Source organism: Podarcis muralis, chromosome 1 (assembly GCF_964188315.1).
Source record: "Podarcis muralis chromosome 1, rPodMur119.hap1.1, whole genome shotgun sequence".
Lineage (NCBI taxonomy): Eukaryota > Metazoa > Chordata > Lepidosauria > Squamata > Lacertidae > Podarcis > Podarcis muralis.
In genome coordinates, this window is record NC_135655.1 from 56305480 (window position 1) to 56313412 (window position 7933).

Consider the following 7933-nt stretch of genomic DNA (forward strand, 5'->3'; position numbering starts at 1 on the left):
ATGACAAGGGACTGATGTCAATATTCCCCACATTCAGATCACCCTCTTCTTGCCCATTTGAAGAAACAAGGTCCAGAATGTGGCCTGCCACATGCGGTGGGCCACTGACGTGTTGGGACAGCCCTATGGTCATCATGGCAGCCATGAAGACCTGATGAAGAGAAGAAGAAGAGTTTGGATTTGATATCCCTCTTTATCACTACCCTAAGGAGTCTCAAAGTGGCTAACAATCTCCTTTCCCTTCCTCTCCCACAACAAACACTCTGAGAGGTGAGTGAGACTGAGAGACTTCAGAGAAGTGTGACTAGCCCAAGGTCACCCAGCAGCTGCATGTGGAGGAGCGGAGACGTGAATCCAGTTCACCAGATTACAAGTCCACTGCTCTTAACACTCCTGCAATACTACGGGATGACAACTTGCACCTGCTGAAATTCCCTCTTCTACAGGTATGTAACCTTAATAGAACCTTGACTTTTATTGCATCTGATCAGGCTTTGCCTAAGGCAGGGTTCTCCAGAAAGGAAATAGAGTGGATGAGTGGCACAGACAGGAAGCGAAACGAACTCTTCAAATGCAAAGGTATACAGAAACTTATCGGAGACAAGCAACGTTTTGGCAAAAGCTTCAGGTCACGCTCACAAGTGGAAAGCCATTCTCACTTGATTTCCCATCTCCCTGTGGTCATTGGCTTTATCAGTAGTAGTGAAGCGAAGTGAAACGAAGCGAATACAACTGCGTAGAACATAATCCTGGCAGAAAAGCCACTAGCCACCGATGGGGAGCTGTGGCAGCACCAGAGCTTAACGAGAGTTGGGACTTGAGCAAGGTGAATGCTAGAAATAGATTATCTTCCCCCTCCCTAGGCAGCAGGATAAAGCTTGCAGACTTGTGACGTCACAAATCTCAGCAACAAAAGATTTTGGGAATTAGACTGCTGTAAAGCTCATTAATTAACCAAACTGAGAAGACAAAATAAAGGCAGAGTCGGAAGAGTATCTGGCTTGGAAAGAAAAAAGTGTTCTGGTCTCGATATGGTGGCACTACAACTAACACAAGGGTGCCTTCAGACTGTTACAATCTTGTGGGAGGGTTCAAGCACAAATTTGGGTTTGTACGACGAAAGCAAATGCTCTGAGAGGAATTAAGTGCCTCACTAAGGTAATTGTTCTGCCAGGGCCAGCATTTCACCTTGCCAAATGGAACAATCTCTACTTTCCTCCCCCTACACCAGTGGTTCCCAACCTTTTTTTTGGCCATGCCCCACCTAAACATCTCTAAAATCCTGATGCCACCCTCCCCCGTGACATATAATTCTTATTATTCAAAAAGTGAACTCCTATTCACGTGGAGGAAGCCTGAAAGGCCATTCACTATTAATAACTCATTCTCAAATAGCCCCCCTTAATACTCAAATTGCCTCCCTGTGGGGTGTGTGCCCCATGTTGGGAACCACGGCCCTACACACTGTGCCAATGTTAGGGGCATGCAAGATGACAGCCCCATTGCGCAATAAAACACACTTGTGCTGGGTTTCCTCTGACAGGACTCATTAGGAGAATCCCACCTTCAGTTTTTGTTCTTAAGAAAATTAACTTTTCGTTGTTAGGAAAGTGCAGAAAAACATGGAAAGATGTGGGATGAACAATGATTAATGGGAAGACATGTAAGTGCCCTGCAAGCAAATCAGGAAGAATGGTTACTGTTATGTTACCGTAATATAAACAAATCAGAATGAATGCTCAATAAAGACAGAACATAGCCTAGCCTCTGTGTAAGATTTGTGCAAGCAATTCACACTGAATGCATTATAAAATATGTTATCTGGACTCTGGAAGGGTCCATCAATAGAGGAACGTTCAGCACTTACGAAACTCAAAATATTCAACAATCTATAAACATATTCTGTTCCTGGATGATTCATTATTATTATTATTATTATTCATTTCATTTCTGAATCGCTTAGCATGAGGCATCCTAATACCAGTGTACTGGAAAAAGCAAAGATCACCAGTGTCGAAGCAATGATTCTTCAACATCAACTTTGTTGGACTGGTCATGTTGTTCTGATGCCTAATTATGGTCTTCCAAAGCAACTACTCTATTCCGAACTTAAAAATGGTAAGCGTAATGCTGGTGGTCAACAAAAGAGGATCAAAGACTCTCTCAAGAGTTTAAATTTAAAAATGTAGTATAAACACTGACAACTGGGAAACACTGGCCTGTGAGTGCTCCAATTGGAGAACAGTCTTTACCAAAGGTGTCATGGGTTTTGAAGATGCTCAAACTCAGGATGAAAGTGAGAAATGTGCTAAGAGGAAGGCATGTTTGGCAAATCCACACTGTGATCAACTCCTGCCCAGAAACCTATGTCCCCACTGTGGAAGGATGTGTGGATCCAAAATTGGCTTCCACAGTCATTTACCGACTCAACTGTTAAAACTGTGTTCATGGAAGACAATCTTACCTGGCTACGAGTGATCACCAAAGAAGAAGAAAGTGATTTGCAATATAACAACATATATCAAAACAGTTACATATATAAAAACAGTTTTTAAAAAACTATTATAAGTTTAGTTTAAAACAGCAGCCTATGCATACAGTTGGTGCAAATGAAACAGATACCAACTGGTTAAAGACATTAGAAAGCTTGTCAAAAGAGCAATGCCTTTAGAAACCAGCAAGAAAACCATAAAATAATGGGTAACTAAAAAATAATGATTGCTTCTTCTTTTTTTTGTAAACTTAATATAAGCCACCTCAGGGGCCTGGAATGACAGGAAGGTGAGGTAAAATATTTTAATATGCAATCCAATGCTTATGAGCCAAATGGACCCATTGCAATGGGTTTATAGCACTCCAACATAAATGTTTCCCAAAAACAGTGGCCTCGAGGCTTTGTAACAATTTGTCAGAAGATGTCTGATTATCCTCAGGCCTGCAGATATTTAGATGCCACTGGCAGACATTTCTAATTAGCTTTCTGTAATTTTATGTATCCTAATTATTTTGATGTAAGGTCTATCACGTATCTATATACTGCGGATGCAATTTATATCATGACCTCCATGAATGGTTCACTGGAAGCACAGATGTAAATTTACAAAGAGTAAATAAAATTAATTGCTAGAAACAGATTAAGACTTAAGCATAGGGCACGATCCACTTTAAGTTATGTGTATAGTGATACCTCGGGTTACAGACGCTTCAGGTTACAGACTACGTTAACCCGGAAATAGTACCTCGGGTTAAGAACTTTGCTTCAGGATGAGAACAGAAATTGTGTGGTGGCAGCAGGAGGCCCCATTAGCTAAAGTGGTACCTCAGGTTAAGAACAGTTTCAGGTTAAGAACAGACCTCCAGAATGAATTAAGTTCTTAACCTGAGGTAGCACTGTACTCAAAACACCACTGAAAGTCAGGAACTCTCAACACTGTGTTTGAGAGCCAATCTGTATGTATCAAGGACTGTACCAGTTCAGAATGCAGGTCATATATTTTTGAATGCTTCACTACATAAAAATATTTTCTCCCTTTGGAAAGATACTGTATTGAAGGAAAGGGTCCTATTTCAGGCTTTTCTCTGTTTTAACCTTTCTAGCATCTAAATGCATTATAGATATATTTTATGTGCGGGAGCATTCAAACTATTCCCATGGAGGAAAAAAGACCTTGAGAGAAGGGACTGAGTTTTTATTACTAAGCAGGACTTGGCTGCATTTTTAGAGAGAGGCCCAGCAACATGTCACTGAAATCAAGCCCAGGGTTGGCTCAAGACACTTTGCCACCAGAGGCAGAACAGCAAAGGTGAAGAATATCCAAGGTTGGCCAAAATATTTTGGCATCTTTGGTGACACTTTGCCGCCAGAGGCAGAACAGCAAAGGTGAAGAATAGCCAAGGTTGGCCAAAATATTTTGGCATCTGAGGCATAGACTCCCCCAGATAGACAATCTCACAAGCACCTCTCCCTCGCAGTAAAAAAAAGGGGGGGAGGCAGTATTAAACAGCTAATGACCTACTGCCATTTCATGACACCTGACATCAGGCTGCTACTTCACCCTGCCTGGTGGTAGGGCCAGCCTTGACCCATTGAAAGATTGAGACTAAGGACACTTCCAGGCTGTCACATCCTAGCAAATCCAGGCTGTGCAATTAAGGCCAATTTGGAGCTCTCACAAACAAACCAACAAAGATCAAACTTTCTGCAATAAGGAAAGTGACAAGAAAATGCACTGGAATGTGTAGGGTAACGCTTGACACATCATCCCACAAATAAATCTGACTGAATGCTCATTAAATAACCAATACCCATCTTATCTCTCCACAAACAAGTCAGGCTAAATGCTCATGTGAGACAGTCTTTTCAGGAATATACCCTTTATGAGTACAGGTGAGAGACTTCATGTTAAAACTGACAGTACTGTATGTGGATGGAGAGCAAATTAGGGATAGAGGGTTCAGGTAAATGTCCTCCCTGTTATGTTAGATTTTCTCCTTTTCCTCACGGCTCTATTAGATTCAATGTGTGTGAACCACCCTATATGTGCAAATGAATGCTTTCTAAGATGCAGTTTGGGTTTGATTGCTCTGTTGAGGTTTTCTTTTTCTAGAAAAGCGGCAGCTAACACAGATGTTGAGAGTCACTTGTCTACAATGACTAGCCTAGCCTAAGGAATATATCTTTCTGGATAGCAGGAGAGCTTTGCTTACAGAGCAACCTTCCAGAGGAGGTGGGGAAATCAATCTCTTGATTTACTTCTTTCTCCAGACAAAAGTCAGTCTGGTTATTGTTGCACACCTAAGTTGTCAAATAAGGTGCAGGATTTACACTGAGAGAATCTGATCAATAGCTACTGTAATCCGTGAGAGAGCTGTGTCTATATTTTGCTGTGTGGATGAAGGTGGGTATTTTCCCCCCACAAAAGAATGAAGCTACCAGCCCCCCTGCTGGAATGGTTGGGAATTGTAGCGACAAATCAAAATAGCGTGTGGAGAATTTATCTTGCTGCAAAGTGCTTCCAGCACGTCCTTTTGCAAAGGCTTCTCTGCCTAGCAGCTGCCTAGCAGACAGAAAACCAACAGGTGAATTCTGTATACAGATAAGTAGGTCAAAGCACATTTCCCCCAGTAAAATAATATGCTGGGGGGGGGGTTCATATCAAGAAGCCAAGTTCATTTTTCTCAGATATCAGCAGTCAAGGACAGTTTCATCGACCACTTTGCCACCCAAAGCTTGAAGTAATGGGCTTCTCTATGACAAAAGCTCTGTCCTCAAGGAATGATCAATGCATGAAGATCTGGGATGTGCAATCCCAAATTCCTTCCTCTGTTCACCACTGTTAATCTGACACTATTTCAGAATGTCTGAAAGGGGTTCCAGCTATACTTGGATTTGAAATGAATGCAATATTTTCTTGTAAGGCACTTTGAAGACACTTTATTGAAAAGCAGAATAAAACTTGTTTTGACAAAATAATAAAAGCAGGTCCTAGCCAAGTCTGCTCAGAACTGAGTCCCACTAAATTCATTGGGGCTTACTCCCAGGTAGGTGGGGTCAGGATTGCAGCTTGTTAGTCAGTTTGCATTCTTGTCCAGTAAATCTGCAGCTGTGGTGAAAGAATTGAAACTAAACCTGCCTTTCCTTCTCGCCATCATAATTTAACATTATGTATATTGATTGATCTAAGGAAATCTACAATTATACAAATCTAAGGCTGCAATACTATGGAGACATCCATAAGCTCACACTGCGAGATGAAGCTTCCTAATCAATACTGATTAGGAAAAATGTCTGCAAATGCTAATCGTGACATGCAATACTTAGATCAGATTTCAATAAAATAGCCTGGCATTTAAAGTACAATAGTATTGAAAGGGACCAGACTGGTTCTTCAAGCAACCAGATAAAAAAACACATTTAACATTTGGCATTGCAAAAAATCACATTTCATTGCAGTCTGATTTGCAGGACAATCCGAAATGGTACAGGCAGTGAAGTGGTAGACAATCCCTACCAGGGTAAGAGGATAATGCATATTCTTTCCCTCCACATTTTTACCCCCCCCCCCCAATTACTTATGACAGCTCCAGGAAATGGTCCTAGTCCTCAAGCCTCTCAGAGAATCAGGGTTTTGGGGTTCAGTAAATCCAATGCCTCTTCTACCTGACTCCCCCTACTCCTCACCCCCTGGTATGCCGTGTTTTAGGGCTTAATGCCAGCTTCTGTAGACCTACACCTGAAAAACCTTTCATGGACAACAGGGGCCTCTGCAGTGACCCAACATTATCATCATTATTTCTATTTTTAAAGAAAGAATGTTGCACAACAACTACTAACTAGTTATCATCACTACCACTACCATCCCTGAATCTTGGATCAAAGACATTTGCAGCGGTGTGATTCAGCTGGGCGATTTTGTTATTTTAAAGCATTTGACTTATTACCCTTAAGAGACAAAATATTTCAAGAGAGATTCCATTTCCCCTCCTTCTCAGGTCCAATCCTTGTTTACATCTGCAAGCATCCATGCTACAAACAGGACAGATATACATGAGCAAAGCCTTAAAGCAAAGCATTTGCAACCCCCCTCCCCCTCTATTGAATTCAGAAGACAGCACAAAAATCCTCAGCCCACACAATCGATTATCTCACTTTATCAAGCCACACTCCTTGTTAGTCATTCAGCTAGATGGACTGCAGCCATCATGTTCTAAAGTGTAGCTCTTACAGTTCATGAATGTCTTGCCATTCACTCCCCCCTTCCTCCATTTGGATTCACACTTCATTAGCTGCTGAATGTTTATTCCCCAGGGGATCCTTCTCTTCTCTTTGGTTGACCCCTGAGCCGCTCCCTCTTTATTCCGCTTCTCTGCCAGCCCTGGGAAAATTGAAGTAATTGTGACCTGAGATGGTAGCAAGAACACTAAATCACCATGGGGTGTGGGGCAGTCTCTTCTTAGCCCAGAGTTTGATGACTAATGACAACAGGCACTCCCAAATGGTTGCTATATCCAGGTGGGATTCAACCACATGCTGGCAAATCTAGGTTGCACAATTATAATGGATTGGGAGGTCGTGAACAATGAACCTGCTCTCCCCAAAATACAGAACTTTTTACGATAAAGAGACAGGAAAATACCCTGGAAAGTGTGGGATAACTCTTGCTTTGGTGCAACGCCATCTAGCCTTCCAGCAAGTAAATCAGAATGAGTGTTCATTAAATATCCAGTTGTGCCTCATCTCCCTGCAAACAAATCAGGATAAATGCTCAATAAACAGGTCATCTGAAAGTGCTCTATAACTCTGGTGGAAAAAGGCCAGTTCCACCAAAGGCAGTGCTAGCTGTCAGAGATAAACTGTCCTCCTGACCTCTCCAGTGGCTTGACCCTCCCTCCTGCTCGTTTTGCACCACAACAGTTAACTTTCTTCAACTGACCAAAAATGTCTTCCATCACAGTGGGTTTCCACCCATGCTGCCCCCCTAATTAAGTTCTCTTTTGCAAACCACTAACTCAAGAGTAGTCTCACCAATTTCAGCTGTGTTACTCAGGAAGCAGGTGGTTTGAAGAATTCAAAACAACTATGTCGGGATGCGGGTGGTGCTGTGGTCTAAACCACAGAGCCTAGGGCTTGCTGATCAGAAGGTCAGCGGTTCGAATCCACGCAATGGGGTGAGCTCCTGTTGCTCAGTCCCTGCTCCTGCCAACCTAGCAGTTCAAAAGCACGTCAAAGTGCAAATAGAAAAATATGTACTGCTCCGGCAGGAAGGTAAACGGCATTTCCGTGTGCTGCTCTGGTTTGCCAGAAGTGGCTTAATCATGCTGGCCACATGACCCGGAAGCTGTCTGCAGACAAACGCCGGCTCCCTCGGCCTATAGAGCGCGATTAGCGCGCAACCCCAGAGTCGTCCGCGACTGGATCTAACGGTCAGGGGTA